Source organism: Chenopodium album, chromosome 15, assembly GCF_948465745.1.
Source record: "Chenopodium album chromosome 15, dcCheAlbu1.1, whole genome shotgun sequence".
Lineage (NCBI taxonomy): Eukaryota > Viridiplantae > Streptophyta > Magnoliopsida > Caryophyllales > Amaranthaceae > Chenopodium > Chenopodium album.
The window spans coordinates 35,550,905-35,563,218 of NC_137848.1; the positions used below are offsets into that span (position 1 = coordinate 35,550,905).

The following is a 12,314-nucleotide window of genomic DNA, read 5'->3' on the forward strand; positions in this document are numbered from 1 at the left end:
CAATTGATTAGTAAGATCAAAAACCTGAGTTAGCAAACACGAGACCAAGCCCCTCAAATCTCTCGCTCTCTCACGGCACTCTCCTCCTGCCTTGGCGCCGGTTGTGGTGGTTCGTGGTGGTGGTGGTTGGTTAGTACATTAAAGGTGGAGATCACGGTTTTCCTCTTTCACTCGACCAATCTAGTATTGGTGGACGGCTTGTTCGAAGCTCGTGGACTAAGTAGAGGAGAAACACTTGGGGTTCTATTCTCTCCCCGATTTTCCTGTCGAATAGCTACATGGAATTCACGCTTTAAAGGTATGATTATGTGTCTTGTGTGTTACGCATGCGATCTTGGGATTAGGTGCTTTATGAATATGATTCATGATTTTCCGCTTTATAGTGCCTATAAACTCCTACAAATATAACCGAAAATAACTGGCTGGGCAGGCGGGCTAGAAAAAAGGGGCTGTTTGTGACTAACACAGGCGGGTCTCAAACTTTCTCTCTCTAAAAGTTAGACTTTCTCTCTCTCTCTAGATTTTTTTGGAAACGTCCAAAATGAGAGGGGTAAAAGTTGTATTTATAAAGGGGTAATTTTAGGGGCATTCCCGTAATTTCCCTAGAATGTGAATGGTTAAAATTTACAGTTAAATTTTTTTAACCAGTGGTAGAGTGGCATGTGTCACAGATGCTACGTAGCGTGCCACATCCATCTGTGTGGGGCAAATGTTTTGGGTAAAAATTACCCATGCCACATGGTGCAGCCAGTAGATGATACGTGTCAGCCCAAGATAAGGCCAAAGTGGACCTATCCCTATTTGACACGTAGCGCTCCCAAAATTTGGGAAAAAAGACGGTCGTCAGGGATTTAAGCCCGAGAAAGCCGCAATGCAGCGCAGCCCATCAGGTTTAGGTCAGAGTGACCCAATAAGGGGCACATTTACCAATGACCCTACAAATAGGGAGATTTCCCTATTTTGGGGATACCTAAAATTTTAATTATTACAACAACCCTACATTTTCTCACATTAGAGAAATCACTTGATCTCGAAATCTGAGAAGATCTCACTTTTACCTTTTCTGCACCTTTTCATCTTCCACGACCAATACTAACTTGATCGTCGGAGGCAGAGCTCCTACCAACCGAAGTCTCCGTGTTTTGCAGGTACAGACAGCGCCGGACCAGTCTTGGTGACGTGACTCTCCCGAGGGACAAAAAAAAAACACCCAAAACAAAAGTGTTAAAAAAAAGGCTTAAAACATTAATAATGTATGAAGATATGTGGCACTTGGGTTAGAGAATAAGACAGAGAAATGTAATGGGATGGGAACATATGTCTTTTCTGGTTAGTGTTTTAAAATACAAGTGTGCTTTAATTGGTAATTCTTGACAAAATTTCCTTTATTTTGACACGTTATAACCCTCAAACTAATCTATTAACTAATACTAAAACAAAATATTGCTGACATCATTAACCTCTCCCTATCCTATGTATTGCTTTCTCATTAAAAAAAATTCCAGCCAACTCAATGTATGATATCATTAATAACTTTTTATTTTTTTTTAAAAAAAAAATCTACACTTTTATAAATAATGTATATCAGTGTTTAACTCATCTTATGGATAATGCCAAGTTTAATTAGATTTAAATGAATGACTAAGTACAAATACATGTATATATCCCATATTTTGGATGGATACAATAATGATGATAATGCATGACATTTCATAGGATAGGAAAAATTACTTATTTCATATAATGTAAATTAGGAAAATTAGTTATTATCGCTAATCTAGTCTAATCTAATCTAATATAATATATATAGTCCCTCTGTTTCTGAAAGTTTGACTCATTTTGCATTTGCACGATCTCTAATAAATATCTTTGACCATTAATAACTTCGACTATGTATAAGTAAAATTTTTAAAAAGTTGATATTTGAAAAATTTATCACGGGGAATTTAATAAGATCAAACTTGTTAATTTATTTTGATTATATAAATCATAAAATGTGATCAAAGTTATTTTATTTTGACCACATGAATAGTAAATGAGTTGAACTTTCGGGAATAAATGTAGTATATAAAGGGAGTTTTTCCCGAGTTTTTAGAGAGCCACATATGATTAAACTTTCATAGCGCCATGTAGAATTATAAATATTTGTTATAGCCAATTAAATAGGAGATATATAATTTCTAATAGAATTAAATAATTTAACTGTCATGTAAGCAAAATTGACGAATGAGATTTTAAATTTTAAATTAATTAAACATAAAATATTATCTTTTGAAATTAGGAATATAATTTCTTACAGAATTAAATAATTTAAATATCATGTAAACCAAATTAGTGAATGAGATTTTAAAGTTTAAATTAGTTAAATATAAAATATTATCTTTTGAGATTAGGAATTTTATCTAAATATCAAACGAATGAGAGAATATTCACAATTTATTTTAATATAAAAAATATTAAATGATATACTACCGAATAAACTAACAAATTTTATTGTATAAATACAAAAAATATTTATTTTAAAAAATACAAACAAATTGTGCATCGCACGGAATTCATTAATCTATTGTAATATATAAAGAGAAAGAGCATCTTGGGTGATAAATTTGCGTTTTCCCAAAATGCCCTTCTCAATATTAAAAATTACCTCTCCTATTAAAAATTAAAAGTTAAAATTCCATATAGCCAAAAAAAAAAAAAAAAAAAAAAAAAAAAAAAAAAAAAACTCTTGAGGCATATCACTGGCTCACTGCTAACATATGCATGTTTATCCTAACACTTGACAAGTTTTTTTTTTTTTTCCTCAACAAATCTCTTCAAAATTAACCAAAATCTATAAGACCATATTTTCTTTTTAACTATAATGGGCTCATTAACCTTTCACAAAAAATTTGATTAACCCCAAAATTTATTATTTCGCCTAATTATCAATAGTTTTATATAAAGAGAAAATGCATCTTGGGTTTTAAATTTGACATTTTCCAAAATACCCCTTTGAAAATGCAAAATTACATATCTTTTATCCACGATTAAATATTAAATATTAAATATTTTCGCTATAATAACTACCACTTATTCATGTTTAAAAAAAAAATTAAAAAAACTATAGCTATATTTTGTCGAACACGCCTGAAGTATAAGTTTAATGAAAGAGTTTAAAAAAAGGCTTAAAACATTAATAATGTAAGAAGACATGTGGCACTTGGGTTAGAGAATAAGATAGAGAAATGTAATGGGATGGGAACATATGTCTTTTCTGGTGTAGACTCCAATTTGTGTCTCCCCAAAAACCAAACCCAGTGATGAATATATTTCATGTCATTAATTATCAAACGAAGTGAAATGTGAAAGAGTCTCATGAATTATTCTGTTTTCTAAAATGTTTTAATAAAAATAATTCATTTCTGTTTTCGAAAATCTTTCATTTCGTATCCTATTTATGAAAAAAGTCCAATTTTGTTTATTATAGTCCATAATCAGGGTCCAATACTTGTGTAGTTGGATGGGGCTTGAAAAGAACTTTCCAACGATATATAATAAGCCCAATTCCGAGTTATAACGAGGAAGTTATGGCCAAAATATTAAATTGGGCCTAAAACGAGTTTAATGTGCAACCCAATGATCATGTGGAGGGTCCATTAATATTAATTATATTTCTAAACCAATTAGGATTAATTAGAAGCTTCTATAAGTTTCAATAAGATCTTAATTATCCTTTTTGAAAAGATAAGATTAAAGAATTTGAAATTGAATAAAACTCCTCCTTTTGAAAGTCCTAATTCTATTCGAAATGAAAGACGTTCAAAGATGATCAGATATTATTTCGTGCCTCATAATTTTTATCCAACTATTAGATGGTTGGATAGATATTGAAATTATCTTTCCAATGATATATTATAATATTAATTCCGAGCTATAACGAAAGGATATGAAAGAAATACAAAACTATATCCAAAACTGACACCCTTTCACTATTTCGGCCATATCTTTATTTCTACAAAATATTTTAATTTAATTTTAATTGAGTTAGAAAGTAGACCTCAAGAGCTTTCCAACGACATATTATTTGACTTATTTCTACTTCTGGATCAAAAGTTATGATAAAAACAAAATCCGCAAAAAACTGTCTTATCACGCCGCGATAGAGCCATCGCGATGCGATAAATCTATCGCCGCGCGATAAATGGAATTTTAATCCGATTTGAATTTTGACTCTTTTATAATCATTTTTGGTCGTTTTTCTCTATAAATAGGGTCTTTTTTCTTCGTTTTTACTCACCAACAATCATCAACAATCATCTTTCTATTCTCTCTCTCTAAGCTAGAAGCTTATTCTTTCTCCCCCTTTCTAACCCTTGCCTTTTCAAAAACACCATTCGTCCATCATGAGGCTTAGACACACCTAGCCAAGCTCGAAGTTGCCTTTGCCCTAGACGTGAAAGATTGATAATTTCTGAGGGTTTGGTCCCAAATCCCAATTTCAATTATTTAAATTAATTGTTTGATTTAATATTTTTCATTGAAGTTACTAACGTGTGTATTGTTTTGATAGAAGAGATACGAGACAAAAAAGTGAGTATTTTTATAGTTATATATCTTTAGAAAGCATGCTTTGATTATTTTAATTCCTATTATCATGTTAGGATGTCTTTTATTGCTTTCTAGTATAATAATTAGGTTGCTTCCTATTTTCTTTTATTAAGCTAGTATCATGTTAGGGCTAAAAATTTAATTTTTATTATTTAGCGACATGCTAGGGTTTGTTATTAATCTTTTTAGTATCATGCCTAGGGTCTTGCTAACATTATTATGCTTTGCTGAGATTGATACTATGATGATGATGATTTGTTGTATCAATATTATTATGTTGCTTGATACATTATTGTTGTTGCTTGATCACGCCCTCTCTTGCAGAATTAAAGGGTATTTGTACTCGAAATCATGCTTAATAAGATAATTAATAATTTGGTTTAGGCTAATATGATTTTAATTCAAGTGATTGCCAAAAATAGATTTATTTGTGCATTGATAATCAACCAACATAGGTTAAACAGGTTAGGGTTAATATATTAATTGTATGTTAGTCAGCAAGCGCACATGAATATGAGAAGAACAAAGTAGAGGCCTATTTAGGGAATGTTCAATCTCTTTTAGGTTGGCTTTGTACCTTCATCCCTAAATATCCAGTCATGGTTCAGGACCACTATGGAGTTCACTCTGTGAACGGTTTACAAGTTCCTAAAACTTGTTGGCGATTCTTTTGCTCTAGCTTCCTTCCCTTTGGACGTCACCATGCTTAAGTGTATGATCACAGTGGGGCTCAAGTGTGGGATGCTTGATATATTCCCTATAGTTTCTGGCGACTCCACTGGGGAGGATTTCTATTTTAATTCCTAAAATTTATTTTGGCAATAATTTAGAATGAGTGGATGAGACTCGAAAAGTTCTAAGTATTCATGTGCGTAATTTTGATTGACATTATTGGCATAAGCATAAAAAGGTCCGCATTGGAAAGACCATCCGTAATGCGTCAAAAGCTTAGGCTTTTTACACGTAGGAAATTTGAAAAATATCTTTCACAACAAGAATCTAAAAAACGCTGCGAAAATCGAAAAATTCTAAGAACACAGAAAACTGCTAAGGCATGCAGGAACCGTTGCTGAGAGAATAGAGCCCATCGTAGTACGATGGCTCTGTCGCGACGCGATGGCAACATCGCGGCATGACAGGGCCATCTCCTCGCGATGGTCCCTGTTTTCTCGCGCCATGTTCTTCCAATACCGAGCCAAATGTCTGCCTTCTTGCTTTGACCGGTTCTAAAACTGTTTGGCCGATTTTACTTCCTGATTGATTTTTCCCCTCTTTTCTGAAACCCATATGTGTTCTACATATGGCCATAACCCTCTGGGAATTTACGCTCCATCTACCCAATCGAATGCTCGTTGCAACGAAGGGTACATTCGAGTTTATGAATTCACCAAACCATGGAAACAAGTTTAACTTGTGGGGTCCCATCCATACGCGCCAACCCTTCCTAAGGTAATGCTTCCGAGCGATGCATCCGGACTCATAACCATGGACCCATTTTTTACTACCATAATCCTTGAACTTTAGTGAACTTTAGAGAACTAGAGCCATGGTTAGGTTGCAAACTCATTGCATCATATTGTGACTACTTGACTACTTGTGCATCTCTTGCTTGTGCATAGCCTATATGTGATTGAACTAAACGTTTGTTTTGACTTGTGATTATAAATATGCTTAAATAAACTAACCAATGACCAAAAGACTTTGCTTAATTAATTAAATAATTAATTTGAGCTAATAAATATGTCTAAAATTGAGTCATAGTTCCTTTGAGTCAACCCGGATTTTTATTCCTGTATACTGCACAAGAGTCAATTTGTTTTGGTCATAACCGGAGTTCTAGAAAGAATTACAACCTATGGATCTGTAGCCCTGAGTTTCATCTTTAATTTGACGTTGGTTTCGTCCAATTTAGAGTCACATATCAAAAGTTATGACTAAAATACTACATCCTGTCCAGTTTAGTGTATATAAATGAAGTCTTAAATTAGTCTTTGTACAAGTCTAATCATATGTCTAGTCACATGGTCATAACACGAGTCTTGAACATATCACTTACACTAACAAGTCTCCACACACTTTGTATATGTGTCACCATGACCATGTCTTAGATTTATGCATGAGTCGTCCTTTCCGTCATTTGAGTTGGGGGTCCATTCTATCCTTTAAGTCTTCCTCGTCTCTCCATCTACATCATCTTTCCGCTCTTACATGCTTTCCATATACATATATATCATTCACCTCATACACCATGATCTTTTCCCATCCATGCATGTTGAATCGAGTTTGAGTCATGTGATTGACAATAAAAAAAAGGTAATGGTGAAACAAAACACGAGGCGAGCTTCAATGACAAGATTTCGTGACCTCTTTTTTCTATTTTTTTTCTTTTATTCCTCCTTTCCCCAATAAGTCTAGCATAGGCATTCCCCATATTCCTCATCAGATTTATTAAGAGTTTGTTTTTTTTTTTATCCTTTTCATTTTTTTTTAATAAAATGAGCATTTATTTCCTTGCATATGATCATCACATTGCATTAAAAAAAAAAATTCTGGACTAAGCACGAGGTCTACTAATGATTCGAGGCACCCCTTGTAGTCATATCATATCATCTTCACCCTTCAAATATATAATCCTTTCTTGATGAGCCACTTTGAGCCTCGTCTAACGATAGATTTTTCTTTTTTCAACCCACATCAACCTAACCTTGAGATGGGATGGTGTGCAACTTACACAATTGCCAAATGCAAAATCTTGAGTGATGTTATAAAAATTTCAAAAGATTAAAATAGCAAAAAAAATAAAGTGTGAAAAAGGGCAAGTGTTTCAATATCTTTGATATGAACATGTCTTTAATATGAACACGTCTTAGGTTGCGTCTCTTATCGAGTGCTTAGTACCGTACCTGAGAAGCATGAATGCCAAGTGAGTGTGATAGACCGCATGATCGAGATTGTCCACACTTATCTAAACAAAATAATAATAAAAAAAATGCAAAAGAAGAAGAAAAGAAAAAGGAGAGAGCAAAATATAAACAAAAGAGAGTTCAAAAATGAGAAACATCATTAACCCCCTCCCTATCCTATGTGTCGCTTTCTCATTAAAAAAATTCCCGCCAATTTAATGTATGATGTCATTAATAACTTTTTATTTTTATTTTTTAAAAAATCTACACTTTTATAGATAATGTCAATCGCTGTTTAACTCCATCTTATGGATATTGCCCAGTTTAAATAGATTCAAATGAATAACTAAGTACAAATACATGTATATATCCTATATTTTGGATGAATACAATAATGATGATAATGCATGATATTGCATAGGATAGGAAAAATTACTTATTTCATATAATGTAAATTAAGAAAATTAGTTATGCAAATAAAATAAATGCAGAGATTTGGTCAGTTGGGATACATGCTGATGAGGTGGACTTGATGGTGAAAAGAGGTAGAAAAGAAAAGGACTCTGGGGACACACTTATTCAACACTAGTGGAAAAAATGTCATTTATAACACCCTACTTGTAACGGGCAATAATTTACCAGTTAAATAAACTTATTTGTAACGGGTAAAATAATAATCCGTTACATTAAAACAGGGAAGTGGTACGGAAAAGATTATTCGTAACGGGCAAAATGATGCCCCTTACAAAAATTACATTATTTGTAACGGGCAACATTTTGCCTGATACAAATAATTCGTTGTCTGTAACGGGCACTGTTTTCCCAATACGAATAAGTTGTTAAAACCCTAAAACTCACAGCCTTCTCTCATACACTCTCTCTCCTCTCACTCACTCACTCACTCATTCACTCACTCTCTTTCTCTCTCCTATTAGATCTCCTTCAATGGCGATTTTTCTCACCTCATTTTCTCTTCCACCTTTCCTTACCTCCATTTTTGCTCTCCTCCCTCCGTTATTGAAAATCTTCCATTCATTTTTTCTCGATCTCCTCCCTCCATTGTTGAACCGCCGTTCATTTTAAGCCCCCAAAACCCTAAAACTCCTGCTTGAAGAATATGATACGGCGGAGGTTTTGATGTCTTCTACGCCGAACTCAACTGCTGGTGTTGGATTGTGGACCTCTGCGCATTGATCATTAAGGCTACTCGGATCATGCTCAATATGCTCTTGGTAATTTTCCCCTTTTTTGGGTTTTTATTTGATTTGATTCATTTTAATTTTTTGTTTTTACGATTTTGATTTTGATTTTTTATTGTTTGGTGTTGATTAGGTGAGAAGGGAAGAAAGATTAGGGAGCTGAACTCGATTGTGCAGAAGAGGTTATATTCGCTAGGTATTTGATGTATTTCGTTCTTTTCGCTCGATCTGGAACAATTTAATTCCAATTCGCTAAAATTATTGGGTTTTATGTATGAGAATTTAATTGGATCTTTAGTTGATATTCATGGATAATTAGAGTTTTCAATATATCAAGTAATTAAAATAGCCCTTCAAAAAAAAAAAAAAAAAAAAAGTAATAAAAACAGAGTATACGATTGCTTAAAAAGTAAACGGAGTATTACTTTGACTTTAGAAACGGAGTATTGACAATTAAAAAAAAAAAAAAAAGAGTAGTACTCCGTATATCGGAGCTTTTGAAGTGGTTCCCTGTCTCTCCTCCATTGAAGTGGTTGTGAGGTTTCTCTCTGTCATTGAATTGAAGCAGGTATTACAATTTTCTTAATCATCGTATACCAGTTTCGCAATCTAGTGTTTCTCGTTAAGTTTTCTCAATTTAGGGTTCTTTTATATAGAACTATGTACTTGTATTAATTATAATTTGATTACTACTCGAAGAATTTAGTTTGATAAATGAGTCGAATATTGTTGCAAAATCCTTGAATGTTACGGGCCTGGGATCAAAATTAATCTTAAATTTTGAGAGAAAAAAAGGGAAATATGAGTTGAAATACGGTCAAATAACAAGTACTTCATATTTGTTTTGGTCTGGGTATGGCCTATTCAGATTCTGCTACTACTCGTAGTAATCAACAGCTTCTCCATCTTTCTTACTTTTGAGTTTTGCATCAATGTTGCTGCTTTTTCTCCATTTCTATTTTTTTATTATCTGTGTTTTTCTTCGGGTCTTGAAAGAAAGATTTGGTGTTTTCAAGAGACGCATATTGCATTCCTCATCCTTTTCTTGATTTCCATATTTACTGGATTTTGATTTTTTTATTGCTTTTCTTTTTTTGTTGTGATGCATAATGACTGCGTTTTGTTTATTTGTTGTAATTCTTGTATTTCCGGTAGGGTGCGCAAGGAGCTAAGGATTTGGGTTACATTGTGAGTTACTATTTTAATACAACTATGCATATGTGCATTGCATGTATTTTGGAAGTAATGTGGCTTCTTCTTAGTCACAGATACCATAGATGATTAACATTTGGTTGATTCTTGAAATGTATTGTATTGGGCTACCAAACCATTGTTGTGTGCAAATTTGTTGCTTGCATTGGGTCATGATGTGATCAACTATGCTGCTGTTCAGATTGATGATGTCCTTTAGATGATGCAGGAAATGGAAGCAATTCCCATTGAATCAAAAAACGAAACGGCTTCAGTTTCTGATCCACAAGCTGAGCCTGAAGATCATGGTAAGACTATATCCCTGCACCCCTTAGGTTTGTTTGTTTATTTACTAGAGATCTTTATAAACCTATATCATTTTGCTTGAGATCAAAGCTCGAGTGGATGTTGTGTGGCAGAATATGAATAAAGGAGTATCTACGAATACACTAAACACCTTTGTAAAGTTTATAATAAGGTTTTTTTTTTTTTTTTTTTTTTTTTTTTTTTTTTTTTTTTTTTTTTTTTGTCTTTTAACAAGATCTTTCTGGTTTAATAGCAATTTCACCTGTCTTTTAATCTCTTTTTTTTATTTTGATGTTTTTTTTTTTTTTTATCGATTGGATCAGGTGAGAAGGGAACTCACTGTTGCTGCTGCTGGTATTGCAATTGATTATTGCTGCTGAACTGCAACTGCTGATGCTGCTTATGGTTGCTGTTGATCTGCTATTATTGTTCTCTTGGATGTTGTGGTTACTAGTGCTATTTATGTTCCATTATTCATTAATTATTTAATCAAATTAACATTTTACAATATTTTAGAAGTTTAAAAGCAATTTTTAAGATGTAAAATAAAGGTGTATACTGTATATGCCATGTTTGATACTGTATGTGCCATAAAAACAATATTTGAATTTGGAGCATATTTATTGTTTAATATATTTGATTGAGTGTGAATGGATAAAATAAATAGTTGATCTGAGTGTGGATAAAAATAGGGGTATTTGTAACTGGTACCCTATATGGTGCCTGCTACAAATACACCATATTTTTTTTTGCTCTATTTAGACATTATTTGTAACGGGCATCATAAAGGCCCGTTACGAATACCTTGTTATTTGTAACGGGCATTTTACTTGTTCGTTACAAATAAGTAGTTATTTGTAATGGACATTACACCTGCCCGTTACGAATAAATAGTTATTTATAACGGGCATTTTACTTGTCCCTTACAAATAAGTAGTTATTTGTAATGGACATTACACCTGCCTGTTACGAATAAATAGTTATTTGTAACGGGCATTACACCTGCCCGTTACGAATAACTAGTTATTTGTAACGGGCATTACACCTGCTCGTTACGAATACCTATTTATGTAATGCCCGTTACAAATAACTATTTATTCGTAACGGGCATTACACCTGCTCGTTACGAATACCTATTTATTTGTAACGGACACTGCTCATTACAAATAACCTTTTCTATCCGTAACGGTCGCATACGTATTGCTAGTTACGGATAGAGGGTTTTTGCCCGTTACGGATAGCCTTTTTTTCACTAGTGCAAGTAGGGAGTTTGGACAATTACCAAACCCTCAAAGGACAATTAAAATATTTAGTTGGAATTGCCAAGGACTTGGCAACCCTTGGAATGTGAGATCTCTCTGCGACTGTGTTGGAGAGAGAGGCCAAACATTGTCTTCCTTATAGAGACAAAGATAGACAATAGTGTGCTTGAAAGAATTAAAAGGAGGTGTGGTTTTGATGAGGGTATATGCTTGAGCAGTACCGGGAGATCAGGGGGTCTAGGGTTTTAGTGGCGTAATGTGAAGGTGTCAACAAACTCTTACTCCGCTCATCACTTTTTTGCTGATATTCTAGATCATTTGGGTGTATCTATATGGAGAGCTATTGGCATATACAGGTTGCCAGAAACCGAAAACAAACATAAAACGTGGGATTTGATGTGCTCTATTAAAAATTCTTCGCAGGTTCCATGTTTAATGTTTGGGGATTTTAATGAGATCATTGGTATGTCGGAGAAAGATGGAGAGGCGATTCGCAGAGAAAGTAAGATGGATGGATTTAGATCAGCAATTGATACATGTGGAATGAGAGATTTGGGCTTTAAAGGAAGCATTTTTACGTGGAAAAGAGGTTCAACCCCGACTTCAGTGATTTGGGAACGCCTTGACAGGTTCTTAGCCGATGATCGATGGTGCACTCTCTTCCCAAATCATGGTGTACGACATTCCCCAATTTATGGGTCAGATCATGCACCAATCTTGTTGGATGCTAGGAAGGAGTTCAAAGATGGTAGTAGGAAGAAACACTTTCATTTTGAAGCCTTATAGCTTTCCAGAGATGACTGTGAAGCTGTAATTAAATTTGCATGGCAGGAAGGTGTAGCTGACGACCCGCACATAAGGAT

General features: G+C 33.8%; 1 long non-coding RNA gene across 1 annotated transcript; it reads left to right on the plus strand.

Moving 5' to 3' along the window:
• The first annotated feature begins 8,391 nt into the window (after positions 1–8,391).
• On the plus strand, positions 8,392–10,828 carry LOC145582172 (uncharacterized). The gene is made up of 4 exons (XR_014099809.1): positions 8,392–8,725; positions 8,826–9,880; positions 10,113–10,191; positions 10,513–10,828. It is a non-coding gene; the product is annotated as an uncharacterized LOC145582172 (long non-coding RNA).
• The last annotated feature ends 1,486 nt before the right edge of the window (positions 10,829–12,314 follow it).